Source organism: Larus michahellis, chromosome 1, assembly GCF_964199755.1.
Source record: "Larus michahellis chromosome 1, bLarMic1.1, whole genome shotgun sequence".
Lineage (NCBI taxonomy): Eukaryota > Metazoa > Chordata > Aves > Charadriiformes > Laridae > Larus > Larus michahellis.
This window is the reverse complement of record NC_133896.1, coordinates 217,205,558-217,227,826: the sequence shown is the minus strand read 5'-3', so window position 1 is coordinate 217,227,826 and position 22,269 is coordinate 217,205,558. Positions and strand designations below refer to the sequence as shown.

The window sequence follows — 22,269 nt, the reverse complement described above, 5'->3', positions numbered from 1 at the left end:
GACATCCATTCTTCTCCTTCCCACAGAGCTCAGAATGATTTGGGCACGCAGTAGTGACCGTGAAAGTTTCTGGCTTCTCTGCATTTCTTAGATAAGCTGCTTGGTTTTGTAACACATTAAACAGCTAGAATCGTCTTCCCTGCAAACGCTCGAGTGACCATCACTCATCTCCTCAGGCAGGCAGGCAGGCGGTCAAGGACAGTCGGGCTGTCTTGTTCTTCATCCTGCGGTCCCCTCTGACTGAGCTGGGAAAATAGAGCTTCCTCAGGTCAGGACTGTCTGTGGAGCTCACTCCCTGGGGATGCCAGCCATCGTTCTGCTCCAGCGGTCTTCAGGTCTCCCGGTGCAGCTCTTCAAAGTCAGTACGTTTTTTGGCAGCTCCATCTTCCCTTTCTTTAAACTTATTTGATATGTTTAATACAGGGAGGTTGTGATGTCCACTTAAGTGTCTGCCGTACCCTAAAAGCCTGGATAAAAGATTTAGTTAAAATTAAAGAAAAAGATAACAGCGGGTTAAATTTGTTGTGGTCTGATTGTGTGGAAGTCTGTAGAGTTACACCTGGAGTGACTCTGGTGTAACGCGTGTGGCAAACTTGTGACTGACAGGAGAGTTTGGCTTAGTTCGCAGGCATGTGGATGAACTGCAGGATCAAAACTTTCCGTTCCGATTGAAATAACAAGAAAAGTCATCTCACACACTCAGACAAACTTCGGTTTCATCAGCTGTCTTCTTTTGATCTGCAGTAAGTACCAGTGATCACACCTTAAATGATTACGTCGTTACATAAGGGAGAAGTGCTAGTGTAGATGTTCCTAATGATGTGTGTCGTCCCCCCCCACCACAGAAGGTGACACCACAGCAAACAAAAATAGTGGGCATACTTATCAAAACTGTTCTCTTGCGATCCAAGTGTAAGTAACACTTTGACATTGTGATTTCGCTGCTATATAATGCTGTCTTTGGGATTGCATTGCAAGCAAAAAGGCAAATTACTTTAAAGAAAACCCAAATCTCTGTGGAACAGAGGTCTCAAGTGTGCTAGTTCTTCTCTGGCCAACCTGCAGAGCAACCAGCAAACCGCAGCTGAGCCAGTAAGCCTCTCAGACCCGCTAATCTGGCCTTGATGGAAGTGGAAGCTTTACAACAAATCCGGTGAATTTAGAGGCAAGTGGAGATCAGGTAAAAAGTAAAAGGAGTTAACCAAAATAGATAGTATCAGAATAAGGGTATATTCTTATTTTGTAAAATAACTGGTTTTTGACAAGAAAAATGTGATCTCTCAGGACTTCAGTGAAGTAGTTGGCGTGTTGCCAGAAAGAAAACTGAGTCAAAACAGGCAAAAGTGAGGATTATGGTAAGAGTGGTGATGTAAACAGGCGAGTTCAAAGTTCCCTACTTACTTGGGATTTTTCATGATTGTGCCCCGTGAGCCCGTTAAACCGGTTGGTTTTGTGCCACATTATCTACGTCAAACTAAACAGGTTGCAAAGGAAAAGACTCGCCGAAAACGTGCAGGTAAGCAGCAAAGGGGGCGAACCGTATCCTGGGTTTGCCAGGTTCCATCTGGGTTGAGGAGTAGCAGATGTCGGGATGTCGTCACTGCATGTGTGTAGGTTGTGCATGTTTTTTGAGGCCTGCATGATTTGGATATGCTAAATTGGCTATGACTGGATGGAGTGACTGAATGCTTGACGTGGTCTGCTGGTAAGTCCAGGGCAAGTGCAAATTCCACTCTCTCCGTAGTGCCTGTAAGTCTACAAAAGGTCAATTTTCTAGTATTATATGACGAAGACCAAGACTTAATTAGCTGGTTTGGGAAGTGGTTTGCAGAGTGGACCTAAAAGGGAAATCTCTCTGGTAGTCTTGGGTTTACCTACCTGATTTGTATACCAGAATCTGGATGTGCTTGAAAAAATGCTCTGGGAATTAGGCAGAAAATCCAAGTTCCTTGTTTGGACTGGGTGGGCTCTCTTCCACTAGTTGGAGTGGGTGAAGAACAGGACAGGTAGGCTGGGACAGTCAGAAGGGAAAGGGTCAGTGTGGAAGGAGAAGGAGGTTTTGGCAGCAGAACAACGCAGTTTGTCAGGTAAAACAGCAGAGTCTTTGATTTGACAGTGCCTGGCCAGACAGGAGACTTGTTCTCCAGTTGGAATCTGCTAGAAGCATTCCTCAGCCCATACAAAGCAGTGATTTCAGCTGCATTTCTGCTCACCCTCAACACCTGCAAATAGCTGTGCTGGTAAAAAACAAAAACAAACCAAAACAAAACTGGAAGGCTAAGGAGGGGGAAACACTTTGGAAACGGAGGATTTCCTATACAGTTTTTGAGGATTAGAGTTGCTTGCTGAGCTCATTTATTTTTTTAAGTAACTTAAATTTATGCTTTTAAATTTATTTTCCCTTAGTAAGTGGGCCTAATAACCTGCTGCTGGTTTCGTGATCTTCTTAGTCATCACATTATTTTACAGGATTTGGGGAAGAAAGCAAGGAAGAAAATATAGCCACTGGCAATCTGTGATCAGAATTTGTTTAAGAATAGCATCCTGTTTACTTCTTTTTCATGTTTCCCCACAAATATTCTGTGCCACATTTACTTATGCATGAGGACTGGCTGCTGAAGGAAACTTAGCTCCTGTAGCAGGAAGGAACCACATGCAGTTCCTACATAGGCTAACAAAAGCTTAAGTGGGCTTACTAGTGGCGTAGCTCTGATTTCTATATGTACCTGTGGTGCAGAACAAAATAGAGGTTAAAAAAGGTGATGAACTCTTGATACTCCATGTCATAACACAAATGACTGTGGAGGATACTGAGTGGAGGAGAATCAGGCCTGCTTAGCTTATTAGGTCTTTTTCCTGGGTATATTTACGATGCCTAGTCACATATTTGCAATGTTGAGTGGTTTTCCTCCATACGTACACAAGGATGGGCTGCCCCCAGTGGAAATAAACACAAAATAACTCCTGCTCTCTTCAGTACCATTAGGCAGTTGGGAAGCGTGTGTGTCATGCTGGAGCTGTGAGCTTGGGCTTGGCAAGCTATTATTACTCATAATTAGTGTTATGGTGGTACCTACAAGCCATGGCCTCACCGTTGGTTGGTACAGATAAAAACATCGGATGGAAACCTGGATGTTGGTCTGTATGATACATGTGGCTCAGGTACGATTTTCACGTGCGTGCATTTAACAGAATTTGAATGACTGTATGGCCCGGGACAGATGCATGTTTTGTCTGCTTGGTTTTTAAATCTCAAATGCATCAGCCAGAGATTAGAATCATAGAATAGAATCATAGAGTCGCCTAGGTTGGACGGGACCTTTCAGATCATCAAGTCCAACCATCAACCTAACACTGACAAAACCCATCACTAAACCATATCTCTAAGCACTACGTCTGCCCGGCTTTTGAATACCTCCAGGGATGGTGCCTCCACCACTTCCCTGGGCAAAGGGATTGTGGCATCCCTTGTGACTGTGCAGTGTATACACAGGGTAAGAGCAGAAAGGCTGATTCCTGGTTTTTTCTGTTCATGAAGAGAGACAACACAATGAAAAATGAAGATGCTTAGTAAAATAAGCAGCATTTCCAGCATCCCAACTGCGTCCTTGTGGCTGAGCGGTATGAAGGCATCCTCCTTAGCCTAAATTTTAGTATGATGTGAAGGAGGCTGCAGTGTTATTCTTATGGATACTCTTAAGTTCTTCCTCTTGAAGGACAGCATGGGAAAAAGCATCATGGTGTTTGAGGGAGTTCCAGCCTGATGAACAGCAAACGGTGATCCCTGGCAGACCGTCTTCCTCTATTGCTCTAGATACAACATGATGCCCTCCCCAGGAGCATTCAGTGAAGTTGGAGATGCTGCAGCTCCCAGAAGGCCACTTCTGTGATCCACTTGAACATGAAAATGTGAACACCAGCCCACAGAGGTTCTCTTTCTCTGACTGTAATTTGTTCCAGTGGTATTCCCTGATAGGAATATCTAAGGATCAAAATATTAAATTTTAAGAAATATCCTATTGGAGTTTAGGTGTGTAGGTTCACAAGCATGGTCCTCCAAAATCACCAGCCAAGTGATTTCTTTCCATCTGGCAGAACTCTGAATTTTCTTTGTGCACATCCGGCCGGATGCTGTCTTGGCAAGCAGTTCAGCTCCCGTATTGCTCTTAACCCTGCCCGGGATCCTCAGATGCCATTCCCTTGCTGGCATCTGCTGAGGGTTGTGGTCTGGAAGCTGTGCTCCAAGCACACCTGCTTCACAGGGGATGGCGCTGAACTGAACACATACCACAGCGCACACAGTCACATCAGGAAACAAGTGAATAACCACGGGCGCAGCAGCATTGCAATTAAATAGTCAAGAGAGCTTGGACCAAGACTAGAGCTCTTTTTCCCCTGAGGCGTTCTCCAACCTTTAGGCTCCTTTTTTTGGGCCCAGTAATTCCTAACTTGTTACACCATGACAAAAACTCAGTAAAAGTTTTCTTGTTCTTATTTCCTTGGGCACTTTCACACTTATTCGCAATTCTGCTTTCATCTTAGCTGCAGGCATTGATGGATACACTCCGGTGAGTATTGCTGTGGCTTGTTCTGCCCCTCTGGTGCGGGTTACTGCTTCACATCAGAGCTGTCAGAACGAACGCGTGCTTGGGCTTTTACCTGGTGACAAAGCCAAGCTCGTAGATGGTTGATAAAGATGCATCTGAGTGAAGACGCTGGATTTTGGAGAGGAGCAGGTAAAATGTAGGCACACATTCCTTCTGCTGACTTTGCGAGAGGGATGGGAGCTCCAGCCCGAGGTGACGGCGAACAGCTGCAGAATGGCAACGTCTTAAACTGATGCAGCTGTTGCTAAGTGACTGAGCCGAATTTAGTATTTTAATTTAGCAAATTTAACAAATTAATTTAGCATGCAGGTGTTAATTTATTACCTTAACTTATAAATATATTTATGTTGTTTTTTTCCTCTTTGCATTTGAGACTGCCTGGCAATAAAGGGAGCAAATTAATTTGAATCCCTAAGTTTGTCTGGCTTCACCATTCTTTCCTAGCTGATCCTGGGAGATGATTTATATCTTGCCATCTGATTCCTTAATTGCAGTTTGCAACGAAGAAAACCATATAATACTTGAATTGCAAGCTAGTCTCTGTTAGAAGCAAATGAAATAATTATCTGGAAGACCAATCAGGAAGCATTCCGATCTTCCTTGGTGACATGCCTACTTTAGTTGTATAGCTCGCGTCCTTCTAGATCGCAAACATCAGCGTTAAGATTAGCCCAGCATTGTGAAAGCGCTTACTCGGCATTTCATCATCAGAATGAGTGAGTCCTGCTGGATTTTGTGATACTGCTCCTCTGCCAATGTCAAACGGATTCCGGCAGAGCAACTCTCACATGCTCGTGCTGAAACCTGGTCGGCCCTGAAACAGCATGTTAAAACAAGAGCTTACAGTTGGATGCACTTTGCTTTGGGCATCGGCTGAGAATTCCGAGACTGATATGGATACCTTGCAACTGGATACCCATGAGAATAAAAGAGTTGAACTGAAAGAGATTAAGCAGCTCTTTGTACGTTCTCCCCTGTGAAGTGTAAAGAACTGAGAGCTTCATTGTTTTGTAACCACTTAAAAATTAAAGGGGTAAAGCAATTACTTCAGCACGGTCCTCTTGAATATGGTTTTATTAAATGTGCTCTTCCCAGAAATCTAGGCTTACGTGCAAAAAATAAGAAATCCTCCCTACACAGTTTTCACAACAGAGCATTGTCCAGCATGGAACTTAAATGTTCCCAACCCCAGCTCCCGTGAGTAGCTTTCCCACACTGTTTCAAACACAGTCCGCACACGTCAGCACTTTCTGCACGGTTCTTTGAAAATTATTTACCTTACGCCCCTAGGCCCTTTTTATCTTTACAGCCATTTACATCTTCCAGTCTGGGTGGGATAAAGGCCACCGGCAACATAGAATAAGTTTCAGTATCATGGTTTTTTGCCAGGCTGCCTTCGGACACAAAGCCTTCGGACAGAGGCCGCCAACCCGCTGCAAACGGCCGTATGAAATGTTTCTTCCCTGTAGTTCACCTGCCTGCTGAAGCTTAGGGCTCTGTGTGACTGCACTGGGTCAGGTCTGTTCCTCTCGGTGTGTATCTGCTGTCATTGGAAGCGCTCAGAGACAGTTTGAAGGATCGATCTGGTCTGAGAGCAGAACTGGGAGCCAGGAACGCCTGGATTCAGGGAGCATAATTGCAGTAGTTTCGCTGCGTGGCCTGAGGCTACTGGTTGAGCTCTTACCTCATTTTCCCCATCGGCAATACTGCTCACAGGACGGTTTGGTGATTAATTTATGCTGATGAAGTTCATTATTTAGTAAGAATTGAATAATTTGATAAGAATCTCTACGTATCCCAGAAAGTGTGGCAAAAAGAAAAACATAATAGCCAGCCCTAAAACTGTTAATTAACAAACCCAGACAAGATGGGGAGACTGAGGACAGAAACCTCATCAAAGAAGTTACTGCCAGTTTCATTGGGGCATTTTGCCTAAACTGAAGATCCTAGATGAAGTTATTCTTCCATGACTAGTGCTACTTGACACTCCTCTGATTCCCTTGACAGGAATGTAAAGTCAGAAGATGTCATATTCCCGAAACCTCAGTTTTATCCGGGCATTTTTGGCAAAGCTACACAGCATGCTAAGGCAGCCAGTGAAGAAGTTCAGGGGGTTGTATGTTGTTATTTTGCAGTTCCTGCAGGTACACGCTAGGAAGCAATTGGAAAGGATTATGCAATAAAATGAATTTATTAAGATTTCCTGTGTCCTGCAGAACAATCCCTGACTCATCGGCGATTTGGAGAGCACGAAGATGTACATCATATCAAAGGAATTCTGCAGGGCCAGCTCTCTTGGCAGGGCTGAAGTGATCTGTATCTCCAGTGTAACTTTGGTTTTAGTGTGACCAACCAGTATAATTAAATCAGCGGTGTCCCTGTCCTCAGCCAAATTACCTCTGAGCTTTTATAGCTCCCTCTATTGGATTAACTATCAAAGCTGGCAAAAATATCAAAACGGGTGCTCCGTCTCCAGCTTTTTGGTGAGTTAATGTTGCTCCACAAATTTGAATGATCTTGCTGTTTTTATGATACTTTGTGTGCGCTGGGTCAGTGCAGGGTATGTTACTTTGCACTTTAAATGAATTTAACTGCACTGATGTTCGAAGCTGCCATGAAATATCATAGAATCATAGAATGTGTTGGGTTGGAAGGGACCTTTAAAGGCCATCCAGTCCCACCCCCCTGCAGTGAGCAGGGACATCTTTAACTAGATCAGGTTGCTCAGAGCCTCGTCAAGCCTGGCCTTGGATGTCTCCAGGGATGGGGCCTCCACCACCTCTCTGGGCAACCTGGGCCAGTGTCTCACCACCCCCAGTGTAAAAAGCTTCTTCCTAATGTCTGATCTAAACCTGCCCTGCTCTAGTTTAAAGCCATATCTCAAATATCTCAAATTCAGTGTAGTTTTTCCAAAACATCTGAAGTCAGCTACTCTGTAATCTTTGTGTTATGATCCGCTTAGTCCACCTTGGACACAATGCAAATAGGTAGAACTGAAGGATGGTGGTCTCGTATTTGCACAGCTTGTGAAGCATCTGAAACGCCCAGAGACTCCGTGTCTGTCAGTGCTCTGCACTTTTTGGTTGCTATTCATGTAACCCGGTGAGGCAGAATAGCAGAGATAAGGGAAAGCGCAGGGGAGGATTTCTCTCTGCAGCTTATTCTCCAGGGTTTTGTTCAGTCCAGTTTTAAACGGCTCAAGCTACTGAAGTGATTCAAGCTATGACATTTTGGCAGGGTGTGAAACAAAGTCTGGCAGAGGTGCTGTGCCCGAAGGGCTGGTTTTGTTCTCTCTGAAATGTGTGGCAAATCTCTGGCGGGCCGCAGTCAGGGCAGGATTGGGTCCTCAGGGTCATTCAGTTTGAATAAGCTCGGCAAAACCAGCAAAGGAATCTAATTTTGTTATACCATTACACTGTTACAATCTCTTTCGGGCTCAGCCTCTTCTGTTTACGGTGTCCTCCAATGCAGCCAAGATTTTCTGTGTAGAAAAACGAGCTGCTTTTGTAAGGTTTTGAGTAATAAATAGCCCTGGATTAGTAGTCCCTGGCTGATGTCTCATTCAGACTGTCTCTTGCATTACCTAGGGTTTTTTTTAAGCCCTGATACTGGAAGTGGAAGCTCTCTGGAGGCATGCTTTAAAAAATCAATAAAGAGAGGAAAAGCTAATTGATTTTTAAATTATTTTTATTATTATTTTCTTTATAAGCTAGCCCATTAAACCTGGGCAGTCCCTAATGGAAGGTAAGTTTACTGCAGTCTGTTTTACCAAACTTTCGGAGTTGTCTCCCTTGTCGCCTTGCTTTCTTTTTTATTTCTCCCCACTTATAGATAAAAGGACATTTTAAAAAAAATAACATAGTTCAGGACAATTTGGATTAATTTCACTTTCAGAAGTGTTTTTCTGGATTTCTTACTGGTTCAGCAGGAGTTGTTGAGCTCAAGTTACACATAAATCCATTTCTCCTGTGTTCTTCCACAGGCTCACAGACAAGGGTTTATCTATCTCATCGTAAGTCTACGGTAAAATAGACTGAATAAAATGCATAGAAAATTATAGGACATAAAAGTGATTCTGAGCGTGTGTTATAAAACCATTGCAGCCCCGTAAGCTGAATCCTGGAAGGAAAAACCTGTCACAGACTTGTCTGCTGGAAACACTGTTCTGGGCAGCAAATTTACATTTTGGGCAACAGAGTGCTATATTTTTTTTTTTCCGATTTCTTTGTATCGAGGAGAGAAGATTAGAGTCATGGCTCTGGGACAGTCCAGAGAACCTCTTCACACCCGAGGCCAGGACAGTCACCCAAAGGTGACCCGAGAAGGCTCTGGCACACAACGTCGCAGGTCAGGGCCGCTTGCTTGTCCTGGCAGCAAGAGGCAGCAACCGTAGCTCGTTCTGGGATTTCGGCAGGTATTTTGCCGGTCTGGAGACACGCTCTCATGCGCTTGGGATGTTTGTCTGCCTTTACCGTGCTACTTTCCACACTTCCTGCTCTGTCAGCAAGTTCCTTCATGCTCCAAAGGCCCAAGTGAATAAGCAGTATTTATGACCTCCCCCACCTCTCGGTGGTGCTCCTCTCGCTCTCCCTGGGTGCCTCGTTCTTCGTCGGCCGTAAAACGCCGCCTGTATTTTACAAAGCAGAGTTAGTCGCTGTCACGATTTCCAGTCAAGATGGAGCGCTCATCACTAAAGGAGCGTCTACCGTATATGTATCCTCGGGGGATGAGGAAGGGAAGGGACTTTTGAAAGTGAGGTGGATGATGAAGTAAGGCAGGGGGGGATAAAGGAAAGGGGGAAAGGGAGGAAGTGGGACTAGATGTTTCAAGAAACAGCTGGGGAAGAGCCGGGGCAGGGATGGATGGGGGCTTTTTGGACTGCGGGCAGAGGGAAGTTCTGAAGCAGGGAAGTACAGTTACGACTGCAGTTGGGAGATTAAAAGAGGAAATTCTGTCTCTAGTTTCATGCCTGCTTTCGGAGCACGTCGATGCTGTTTTTAGTAGCTGAAAGCAGGCTTTTCTGTTACGGCACTCCTCTCCGCAGATTCTTGCACAACGTGGGATTAAAATGCGAATGGTCAGATCCTGGTGCAAATTTACACAGCTCCAGTGGCTGACCCAGTGGGTTTGAAGTTTAAGCTCCACCCCCTCCAAAAAAGCTTATGGCATTTCAGTATGTTTTTTACTCAGGATTACCAGCCGTATTCTTTCAAGAAACAAAACTCTTCAGATCGTTGAGAAAAGATACAAAATCTAAGTCAAACCCAGGATCCAGTGCAACTCCGCAGAAACTTCAGAGTGCAGGGTAAAACTCTCCCCATCTTTTTAAGCTTGAATTAGCAGCGCGCCTCAAAACTGGGATACGTGCTTAGATTCAGCTGTTAGCTAATGAATCAAAGACTGACCTCATTGTTAAGCCATTACCCATCTGTATTTTATGACTTCCAGAGATGCACGAGGCTTCCAGAATCAAATAGTCACTTGTGGCTTCTCGAGTATTCACCCTGCCTTGCTGACTGCTCACCAAAGCGCTGAGTGCTTTTAGCTGTCTCTCTCTGCAATTTCCTGGCTAAAGGAGATCTGGAATGTAAAAGTGTATTCATCACCAGAGGTTTTGCCGGATTCCAGGACTTCAATGAAGCGGTAAGAGATGATTTAAAATTGGAATGGCGTGGCGATTCCTCCGAGTTTTCCATCAACTCTAGGGTGTTTTAACCAACAAGAAAGTAGCCCCGAAGGAAAACCTTAATGATTTGGGATTTAAGCATCAAAAAAAGTACCAGGTTGTAATGACTGTTATACCTGTACCAGGCAGGTCCTGGCTCTTTACTGTGAGCCTCTCGATACAGAAATGAAGGACCAAGCGGCAAGTGGGAACATGTCCGCTATGACGCTTTAACCATGTATCCAGAGTGAAACAACCGGGTATAGCCAAATACCGAGAAATGGTAGCGCATAAGATGATGGATTTTTCGATTTCACTTGATAAAGCAGCAGAGAGTGCTGAGATCAAACAAGTGTAATCCAGAGCCGTCTTCGCTAAAACGGCAGCCCTGGTTCCTACCCCTGTATTTGATCTGATTTTAGGCACAGAAATCTTAGCAAACCTTTCTCCAGGATGGTAGGAAATACATGTCCGTGTTAAATACACACCAGGTGTAATGTGCTACTTGCACACATTTTGGAACCGATTCGAGCTTCCTCTGTGATGGATATTTCACACTGTCTACCATCAAGGTATGTGAGATAGGAACCAGGTGCTGCTCTCCACCAGTCAGGTGTTCTGGCCCCTTTGTTATTTTGCTACTTGGCTTTTCTGGCGCTGGAACACCCTAAAACTTACTGAGGAAATGAAAGATCATTGCTGACGTGCTTTTGTATGTTTGTTTAGAGAAAACATTTGTGCATCAAGGATTCGTGTCCAGAAACACACTCCCCACTGCTTTAGTCTGTTGCGTTATCTGGACAAAGTAGTATGAAAAGGAGATAGTTCTGATTTGGAAGTGTTTTACGTACATTTTGCAGAGCTGTACAAGCTTATACGATATGTAGGGCAGCGATGAATCATAGTCTGTCTTCTTCATCGCTTCACACCACTGTAACAACGTTATGTTGCTGGACTGACTTCTGATTTACTGGGTGAGAAACCTCCAGGCAGTAGTATGCTGACCCACCATCACCTTCGGTTTTGCTTGCCGCTGCTTGCTGTTTCTGCATCTTCGCAGCGAGATCTTTGGCCGAGGAACTTTATAATTGTGGGCTGTATGACTATATTACTCCTTTCTTTTTTTTTTTTCTTTTTCTTTTTACAGTCCTTGCCTTACTACTAAGACTTGGAGACTTGTAATTAGTTTTCAAGCCATTCATGAACTCTGGTTTCTTCCTTGTAGGCTGAGGCCAATTTGTCTCTAATTGCTAGAGCAGATTAAAGGAGGGGACGGATGATTGCAGGTGACTAAATTGGTATGTCATAACACGTTACTGTCCCTCAGCTGAGATGTAGCTTCTGTGGTTTCACATGCTCTTGTGTTGCCCCTGCATTCTGTCAGCCAAGGTATTTGGGGATTTGAGCTGGCTGAAAAACACCCAGGAAAACCTTTGGAAGACCAGCTCCTTGATCCCTTCCGTGACGCAGCTGTGCTGGCACAGCGCAGGGGGTAGCTCGGCAGCAGAGATGCAGGCTAAGAACTACCAATAGTGGTACTGCTGACAAAAAAGAAATGGTCAGGCTGTGGCCTACGGCAGCCGGACTGCTCGTTCTGCTGTACGTCCGAAAGGGAGGAAAACGCGGTTCTCACACGATCGCTGTAAAATCGATTGTTCAACAGAGTTGGTCTTTGAGGCTGGGGCCTGGTGCCAGGCTTCTTCCCACAGAACACAAGAGACCCTTTTGAGGTGTAAGGAATCCCCTTTTCCCTCTCCTACTGGAAAAGGGCCATCTGACTTTATCCTGAGTACAAGACAAATCCTTTCCCTGAAAACCCCCTGAGCACTTTCTCTGCTCTGAGTGCTTAGAACGCAAATAAAATGATCTACGTTTCACTCATTCCTTTCTCAAGTACCAAATTCTGGCTTGCAGCAGTAGCTCGGTATCCCGTTCTGATGTGGTTCGTAGACATCCCAAACGCCTCTCCCTCCTTTTGTTTGGGAGCTCCCTCTGAAACATCCAGCAATAGCTTCAGAAAAAGGAGCCTTAAAATCTGGGTAAATTTAGAAAACTGTATCGTAATCCCGGATGTCCCTTCAGGATATCTCTTTAAGATGCCGTATCACTACAGAGTAGGATAATAACTAAACGTGAGAATACAGTTCTGAGTGTTCTGCTGAGATCCCACGAAGATTTAATTGAAACAATGTCTGAACCGAGTTAATCTCAGTACAGATAAAGTCTTTTTTCACCTTGAAGTGGCTTTAAAAGCACCTATAATTAAAGTCCTGGTTATTTCACGCTGCTTTAAGTACCTTTATGCAATACAAGCGCAGTTACATAGCGGGGGCTGTTAGAGCACTGCACCAGCCGTACACGGACCAGGCCTTAGGTCAAGCACTGCCATTGCCTCACCCAGCCATTCTCCAAGCGGTTAAATGAATGTATTTGGTAAAATATCCTGGCGAACGAGGCATGTTTATGAGGATTTTGGACCGCTCTCTTGCCTGGCTTCAAGATTTATTTTTTAGATTATCAGGGTGCATCCCTGTTTCTGAAAAGGCTTTGTGGTTTCAAGTGCAGTACAAAAGGAAGTTGCTCTTTAGGTCTCAGTTCAGGGCTGAACGGTAAGTTTTCAGGGTTTTGGTTTTTTTTGATGGTGCCCCCTTTGTGGATCCGGCGTTCAAGCTGAGCTGCGCGGTTTTCTCCTCCGTTCCCCCCCCCCCCCAGCTCCCACGTAACTGTGGGATCCTTGGCACAGGCTGATCGTGGCTGCCTTCGAAGCGAAGTGACCCATTGTCCTGGTTTGAGGACACCGATACGCTGCCCCGTACTGCCATAAGCACCTTTACGCTGCAGCCAGAGCGCAGGCTGTGGGGTTCACCCAGTCTCTCTGTGTGTGTGGCTTTGAATCCAATTTTAAACATATCCAACAGAGGGACGCAATTCTAAATGTGCAATTCCACAACAGGTTAAGCTGGTTGAGATCGGCTCTGTTGCAGTCCAGCTCTTCCCCAGGCTCGCATTCTCCCTTCCTCCACTTGTTTATTTTTGCGGGGTTAATTTTCTGCTGGTTTAGCTCCCGAACAAACTTTATCACGGGGAGCTGATAAGCATTGGTACAAGGGGGAAGGGCAAGACTGTGGCAGCACTGTCTGAACCTGTCATATACGGGCACACCGTAGAATCACGGAATGGTTCGGGTTGGAAGGGACCTTAAAGACCATCCAGTTCCAACCCCCTGCCGTGGGCAGGGACACCTCCCACTAGATGAGGTTGCTCCAAGCCCCGTCCATCCTGGCCTTGAACCCCTGCAGGGATGGGGCAGCCACAGCTTCTCTGGGCAACCTGGGCCAGTGCCATCTCAGTGTAACAGTCAGGTCTGGGCTGGTGACCTGTATTATTTGTCTCCCTTTTTGTCTGCCTCTGCCTGCTTCGCTTAACATTTTACTTTTGTACATTCCACGTACACAACCTCACCGTGCCGGTGCTCTGTTCCGGAGAGCGGTGCAGCCGGGCGTCTGTGCAATCACATCCCTCCTCTTTTTTTCCCCCTTCTCTCGGCAGAGCACAAACGCTGAGCCGCAAAACTCCTGTTCACCGGGGTGACAAGTTTCCAGCGAGCTTTGGATGGCGGGGAGAGCGAACGCATCCCTGCAGTCTACGGTACCGACGCCTCGGCTTGTGCGAGAGCGGAGCCCATTTAATTCTTGCCTTTTTTGGGTCTGTGCGCACGCAGTCCCCAGCTCAACGGAGCTCCGCCAGAGCACGGTGCCATACAAATAACAGGAATAAAGTCATTCCAAAGGGTGGAATTGCCGGTGATAGCTCCCCGCCTCGTTGCTCCGTTGATGGCGTGATCACGAAAAGACTTTTACGTCCCGGGTCAACGCCGCTCCCTCCCTCCTTCCCTCTGCCCTCCGAAGGAGCCGGGTACGGCCCGCAGCTCCCAGGTGCCGGCGACGGATTTCCAAGGATTTCCAAGCGAAACAAACTCCGGGCTCCAGATCCGCTGCACCGGGAAGGTACCAACCCCCCCCCCCCCTTTCCCCTTCCCCCCACCTAAAACTTTTCATCCCGGGCCACTCGGCTGCGATGCTTCGCCCCCCCCCCCCCCGCCATTCCCGAAGGAAACGGGAGGGTCCTGCCCCTCTCCCCGGCTCCTGCCCCCCCATCCCGTGCCCGGTTGCCCACCTTGGGGCGGGCCCCCCCGGAGCCAATGGCAGCCACAAGGCGGGGAGGGCGAAGGGAGGCGGCGCCGGGCCCACAATAGGGGCGGCGGGAGGGCGGCCCGGGGAGCGCAGCGCAGCGGAGCGGGGCCGGCCGGGCGGGCGGCGAGCGGGGCAGCACCTTGCGGCGGGCGGAAGGTGAGTCCCGCCGGGCCGGGGAAGGGGGGTTTCCTCGCTTCTTGTTTTGTCGCCGGGGAGTTTGCAAAGGGGTTGAGCGGCTGGGTTTGTTCTCCCCCCGCCTCCCCCCCGCCCTTTATCTTTCAGGAAGGGGGTACCAGCTTGCCTCCCCCCTCCTGCCTCCCCGGCTCATTCATTTAACAAAGGGAGTTGGCTTCAGCCTCCCCCCCCCACCCCGCCCGCCCCGTTTGGGGCCGCATGGTTGGGGTCCCGGGGCAGAGGGAATCGGGGCTCAGCCCAGAGTCTGTGCCGAGCACCCCGTCCTGCCTTCGGCTGTAGGGGGCGGGTGCTCCGGGCAAACACAAAGAATTGAGGAGCTGGACCCTTGCTGGGCGATGGGGTGATGCAGCCCCGGGCTTTGTGTGGCTGATGCGCAGGGATGGAGAGGGGGGAGCGTGTCTTCTAACCCCCCACCCCCGCCCCCGCATCCTTCCGCCCGTGTGTGTGCATGAATCCGTGGCTTTTTGCTTTCAAAGTACTCAAAAGCAATGCTGAACTTAAGACCGTGAGATAACTCAGATTGGAAGGGACCTCAGGAGGTCCCTAGTCCAGCCTCCTGCTCAAAGCAGGGGCTCCCACCTGGGGAGTGGGTCGCAGTGAAGGGACGTCGTGAGATGGGTGGCACCGCTGGGTGCTCTTGGATGCTCCTGGGAGCTCGAAGGAGAGGAGGCAGCACCAGCAGGACGAGCCCTCAGGGGTTCGAGCGCTTCTCTCTTCCACTGTGCACGGAAATGCCCCCAATCGACAGCTCTCCCATTGCCTGCAATCCCCGTTCTTGCTGCTTTTGTTATCCAGCGGGCTTAAAATTCATGATTGTTGGGAATAGCTGGCTCCATCCGTGTGCGTGTCACGGTGCATCTGCTCCTGCTGAGCACTACTTGATCCTTATTCCGACATTACCTCCAGGAGTTTTTCTTCAGGAACAAGATTTATAAATAAATGTCAAAACCGGGCTCTTTGCTGGGGACCTGTTACCGCCTGTGAGGCATATACTGTACATGGTGATTATGATATATATATATATGTTAGAACAACTGTAAAAGCTGTTTAGTTAGCCAAGCTTTTCAAAGTGAAAGCGGGTGTTGTAGCTGGGTGAAATGGCTGTGTCGGGCACAGACGGAAGAGTGTTTGTTCTCTTTGCTTGCAATTACTCTTTGTACAGTGACTCATGGGTGCCTTTCACTGAACTACCTCCCCCTTCTCCGTACCTGGAGTTTCCTGGTGTTGCACACATTACCTGGCAAAAAGCAGGGAGCATCTTCCGTGTCTGCTGTTCTAACATCTCCTAGTGTGGGCGTGCTAATCTTGCTCACGGCTTTTTAGGATAAGGCTGGAAAAACTCCTCCTTGTGGAACAGCTTCTGTGTGCGTGTCCACTGGATGCTTAGAAATTGCTTTTCCCTGGGCGTTTTTAAGTCGGAGAAGTAAAGCTCATCTCTGCACGGAGAACAGAAGGTACAGTAGAAATCTGAATAAATCTATTAAACTCTGGATTGCCCTTGGGCCACGGGACAGAATTTGTTCTTAGCTGTACTGTGTAATAAAGCTGGAGTTTAAGACTGGAGACTGATAAGCTGGGTGGGTATAAGCTTTTCTGAGTCGGGTGGGGAGGGACCAGGTTCTTTAAATGGGATGATATAACTACCATTCTTTAACTTGGAAATGAAACCCGAAAATAAAGTTGAAGAGGAAAATGCTTTTGTAGCATGGCAGTGGGAGTCCTTTGACTGGTTTTAGGGAATGTTGCGTGCTCTGGCTGTTGCTCAGAAACGAAAAGAGTAGGGCAACGTAAGGTTTTTGATTCGTGCTTTTCCGTGCATCTCGGGAACGTTGGAAGAAACGTGTGACAAGTCCAGCGTAACTTCCCCAAATGAAAATATATCGCTTGTTTATTGTGTTTCGGACTGCCTTGCACGCACTGGATTGAAAACTGACGCCCGAGAGGTCAAAGAGCTGTTCAATTACTGCTGATTCTTATGTATCCCTATCCCTTCGCAGGTCTGTGCAGAACTTTTCTCAAAGCTTTGACTACAAGTGCATGAATTTCACCTGGTTTGCTAACTAATGTTTTGGGTTTTTTTTGTTTGTTTTTTTTTTTTTACAGATGAGTGAGCTTTTTTCCTTCTTTCTCCTTTTTGTGCACCTGTCTTGCTTCCTCAATGTGGGAAGTTTTGTAATTTCAAAAGCTAGTTGTTACGGTCTAGTTCCTTTATATTCTTAAAGCTGAAATAGACTTTTCTCAGTAGTAAAATACAGAAATGATCCAGAGCTCCACCCTTAAAGTGATCGGGGTTTACAGTTCATCCTGTCAGCAGCAGATAACAGAAGGAAATAGACTTTGTAAATGATCTGAAAAACAACCACTCTTTGTGAGGACAGACAAGAAACAGACTGAAACCGGGCAACTAAAACCAGAAGTCATATTTCCTTAAAGCCTAGTCACTTGTTAGCCCTTTGACAGGTACAAGAATTTCTCTGGTTGGCTTTTTACTTCTACGGGAAAGCAAAAGAATATTGTGTGCCAGAATCGTATTGTGTGAAAGAGGCTTTTTGTACGCCTGGCAAGGAGCTCAACTCGTTTTCTCAGCCTGATGCCTTGGCCTGTATAGGAACCGGGGAGAATATAGGCATGTTCTGCTTTATGCTGAGGGCTTGCTTTTATGGAGAAAATAATTTTACTAGTGCGTGACTCGTCTTAGGCACATGCACAGCTCTCACCTGGGGGCGGGGGGAGAGACTGCTTTGCACCCCTGTTCCCAGAGATGGGAATGGCTGGGTCCGTTCCCTTTGGTGGCGGCGGAACTGGGACTGTCAGCAGATGCCCACTCATGTGGCACATAAGTCACTGTGATCGCTTCTTCCCTTCTGATCATAAGGCATGTGATGCTCTTTAGGAATGAATAGCTTAAAAATGTCTGACGCTGCTTCTGCTAACCGGGTTTTTACTCAAATTTAAGTGCAAGCCTGAAACTTCTGAACTGGGGCACTGCACGTGTAGATGTGGACATTATGGCTGTGAGGGGCAACACTCGGTGCTGCCACTGGTGGTGACTGCTCCTGGCTTTGTGCAGGGGAGGAAGCTCACTTCTCTCCTCTTCCTCCTCAGGCACATCCTCAGAGCTCTAGACGGGTCTTCAGGTCCTCCCACGCTCTGTCTCCTTTTCGGCATGTGGCGGTGGGGCGCGTGTCACAGTTTCAGGGCCCTTCACGGGATTCGCTTGATGAAAACAGAGATGCTGAGAGCTGAAAACAGATGCTCGGAGCCGAAAACATAGATGCTCAGAGCTGAACAAGTCTCCCCACGCGCCCACTGTGATCGTGAGAGAGGAAAAGGCCTTTTTAGAACACGGTACATATTGTCCTGAGGTTGGTGTTTTAAAATAGGTCAGAGAGTTGCACTCTGAAAATGCTGATCTGTCTTTGTAGTCGCCCTGGTCTCCTCTGTCCCCCATGTACTGCGTTGTACGTGGCGGCAGGTGGCCGAGAGCAGTTCCGCTCACTCCTCTCGCTGCGGGGATGGGGGCAGGCGGCACCGCTAACAAACCCGCTGGCAAAAGCACTCGAGCAGCATGGCTTTCGCGAGTTCCCTTCCTTTTAGCGCTTGCTTGTTGGGGGAAGGGGAAACAAAAAGGCCATTCTGATTCAGTGCATTTCCAGGGGAATTTGAAGAAAAAGTGGAAGTATTCGGTTCTGCTTTATGTGCTAATATAATTCTGGTAGATTGTCTAGGTGCTGGAATAGCTGTGCAAACTGGCAATCCAAGTGTTGGGCCTTCCAGTCGTGTAGCTAACGATGGCTTTTCTCTCTCTCTTGCGTCTAGTCTGAGATGCAGGTTAAACAATAACTTCCCTTCCATGGTTTCTTTCCTTCTTGCACTCTGACCTTCTATATAGCTAGTTTATTTCACTCTTAAGCTGATATAACTGCCTTAAAGTCACTCTGTTTCCTAGTTCCTGTCTGGAGTCAGTGAAGTAAAGCGGGGGCAAATCAGGCATCTTTTTATCATCGTAGGCTTAAAAAAAGGAGCGGGGGGAAAAAAGTAATAGGATAGAAGAAAGGCCCTAATTTCGGAAAAGCAGGCCAAATCATAAGACTGCAGAAGTAGTAACCAAATGTGCTTCCTGAAAAGAAATAATTTCTCCTACAGTAGCCCTTTGTGATCCCAATTGCCATGTGAGAGGCAATGCAGGTAATATATCGTGACTACCTTGAAGCAGACGACATCTAGCTGCAAACATCTCCCTGATCTAGGTGGGCCTGCAGCTGTGCGACTACGAGGAAGTCAAGTGGCAAGTACGTGCTGCACACCAGTGGGGTGTAAAGCCTTCTTTCGTGCCTTTTGTTCTCTTCATTCGCCATAAAGTCAGTCCATACCTGTCAGCTAAACAGGGAATGGAAGAGGAAAATAATTACTATTCATAGGATTCATAGATAATATTCTATGATGTTGTGTGTGGTTTGGGGGCGGGGGGAGTCATGCAAGTTTACCTTAAGGCATTGTCTCCTGCTCTTAGAGCTTGCTGCGTGTTGTGACAGTGTGTCTGTCCATGGTGTACAGCTGATGGCATTCGGTGACTTCACAGATGGCAGCAGAGAGAAGGAAAATCAAATACAAAAGGTTAGGACACAGTTTGACGGACTGGCTCGCTAAGGTGTCACACTTTGGGGCTTTGAGTTACTTTCTCTGAGCATTAGTAGGGCTCTGAACTATCCATTCTCTTAATGACTGTAAGTGGCACAAAAGTATTTTGGGTGATTCCTCTTACAAGACGAAGCCCATTTCTCAGGGCTTCTGTTCTATTCATGAAATAGGAGCTGGAGTGAGAAACATTTTGCATTGAACTGGTGGCTTGCTTCATGTGGTTTTTCTTCTCATTTACATGTAACAAGCTTAGTGTAACGTGAAATACCTTATCACTTCTTTAGCATAAAGAATTTCCAGTATAGATTATTCTCTGCACCCTACGTATTCCCAAATGCACATTCTCTGCTGATCTTAGAATATGAATGGCTTGGCCACTTAACCCAAACTCCTCTGGAGAAAGAGGAGAGAAGCGAATCCTTTTCTAAAACTCGGATTTAATTTCCCCAGCTATCTGTAAGTGAACGTGATGCAGTTTCAAGTTCAACCTATGGGCTTTGTGCCAGGCTAAATCTATCATTTGCCTTTAGTAGGTATTTCAAGAATGTCTTATTTCAGTCGTGCTTTCGAGAGGCTTGAAGTCACAGCTGAACGTAGAATTCATGTGCCTCCGTAGTTCAGACTTGTTCGGGATGAAGGAAAAGCTGATTTCCTTCAGCAGCACCAGCAGGGAGGAGTATTCCAACCCCCCTTTCCCAATCCTGTCTGTACTACTGAAGCTGTTGGATTTGTTTTAGCTCAAGGCTCTTTGCTAACCTCCGTTTGAGGTGCAGTGTGTGTTTGAGGCCGTTATTGAGCTCTGTAACCCCAGCATGTGTTGAGGTAAAGGGGGGAAAAAAGAAGAGGCCGGGCTCATAATGTATCCTTTGCTTTTCTGGTTCATTAAACTGCTGGCCTGAGTCTGAACTCTGGTGTCCCTTCGTAACAGAAGGTAGATTTAACGGTGAGGTAACAGCTGCAAAGACCAGGGAGCGCAAAGGACCGTAGAACAAAAAGGAATTAGCAGCAAATGGACGCATCAGGATTTGAAATGCAATATTGATAAGTTCATTAAAATTGATAAGACACTCAATTATAAAACCCCCGTTACATTTTGCAGTTCTTTTGGAAATAGAACAATTCACATGTCCTTATCCTTTCAGGGATGCCTCACTCGACACAAATTTTAGTGTCATTTCCTTTGGAAACTGTAGAATGTGTTAATTCTTAGTGGAACTCAAGTTTGCCTGTGTTTTATTTGGTAAAACATTGTTTTTAGTGCACTGGAAGACTTAGTCTTAGTATTATGTACTGAAAGTTGCTTCAATTGAGAGTGATACAAATCAGAGTAGAATTGGGCTGATGTCACTGTAGTTAGGGTCAAAACCTAAAAGGCAGATATTCATATACTGGCTAATTTTTAGCAAATTGGACAAATCTGTAGCAAAACAAGGCGCATATAGAGGGGAAACCCTTTGATCCAAGCTCAGGAATTCAAGGAACAAGTTTGTGGAAGGGAACGTTGGTTCATGAAAAGGGAAAGTGTCACGTTTTTCCTAATTCTTCAGGAATGTGCATATGGCCTCCATAATACAGAATTTTTCAGGCTGCAGATCTAATTGCCTTGTGGCACCTTAAATGACTTAAAGCTGGATTTCCAATGTGAGTCTCTATACTTTACTAAGTATTGTGCTTTTAAAAATAGTACCTTTAATTAAGGATTTGCTTGAGAGGGTCTGAGCCAGTTGACTCATGGCACTTCTTGCTGAAGTAAGAAGTTGCTCTAGGAATACTCAGTTTCCTTCCAAGGAGGAAGATGAAGATGTAAAACGAAGATCCTGGAATGACTGTGAAGTGGATGGTGCTTCTCGTGGACTTGGTCACTGCTAATTCTTTTTTCTGCAGAAGTTTGATTGAATTTTCTTGCCGTGCTTCCCAGGAGAGCAAACTCTCCCGTTTAACCACCAAATGTTAAACCGCAAGCTTATAGTTCGCGTCCCTGTTTGCCCTGACGTTGTGCTCGTTTTCAGTCCCGCTTTGGAATAAGATGCGAGCGGAATTTCAGTGTCGCTTCTCTGGCATCGGGATCGCAGCAGATTGCAGATGATAACGGAAAAAGCGTTGGGAGCTGAACTCAAAGGGGTGGCCTAGACATGAATGGTGCTAACGCCGCATAGCCCTTCATCTAAACCATCCGCTTGCTGATAATCAAAGTAATTGGTAAGGTTCTTTGGTAAAATGTATGCATGTTGTGGGTGTGTGTTAAGGTGTTTGATGCTTTCTGTTAAGCTCTGAGATCCTGGAGATGTGAAAGCTATGCAAAAATCTGTGTCATATAAAAGAGACTTCTCCCACTCCTGTCTGCAGAGAGGAAAGACAGAATTTGATCCAAGTGTGCCTTGAAGACTTAAATAATGAGATTTAAGCACAGAGAGGCTTTGATTTGAGCCTCCAGTTCCTAATTTTGTGGGGTGAAGTGAGGGTATCTACAGTAAGTTATTAACATTATAACTTAATTCTCCAAAACCAGGGAAATCTTCACTGGGTAGCGTTACAGGCAGCCAGAGAAGTCGTGAGGGGAGGAAGGAGGGGGAACTGCAGCGACAAGTATTTTATCACAGTTATGTTAATCTAATAAAAAAATCTCTCAATTTCTCGCTCATCGACTTTCTGGTTGTTGCATCAGCCTATATGCCTCGGTAAAAAGGTGTCTGGTAAAAATTGCAGTCTCTTGCATTTGTGTGTCTTACAAATTCTTCTCCTGCGCAATTTTGACTCCCCAGGTAGCAGAGAGAACAATAAAAAAAAGCTGTACCAAATTCACACCAAGCAGCAGGACTCTCATCCGCTACCAGGTCCGTGCTAAAAGAGTCTGAAAGAAAGGGACTAGAACAACTTTTCCAGGCCTTTTTTAATCCCTGTCATATGTTCCTGAACCGGATTTTGAAGAGTACAAACACAACTAAACTGACACTTTGCCTTGATGAAG

The 22,269-nt window shown here is 46.3% G+C and overlaps 1 protein-coding gene across 5 annotated transcripts in view; it reads left to right on the top strand.

Moving 5' to 3' along the window:
- Nucleotides 1-22,269, top strand: part of PAK1 (p21 (RAC1) activated kinase 1) — a 110,101-nt gene that overhangs the window by 13,996 nt on the left and 73,836 nt on the right. Inside the window, exons 1-3 of one of the 5 annotated variants that reach the window (XM_074572357.1) lie at nt 9,798-9,912; nt 10,056-10,250; nt 13,822-14,279. The gene's annotated coding sequence lies outside the window, so the exon portion shown is untranslated. Of the gene's footprint in view, nt 1-9,797; nt 9,913-10,055; nt 10,251-13,821; nt 14,280-14,536; nt 14,622-15,983; nt 16,115-22,269 lie in introns of those variants that run through there. The other 4 variants (XM_074572356.1, XM_074572358.1, XM_074572355.1 and 1 more) reach the window with 4 other exon arrangements.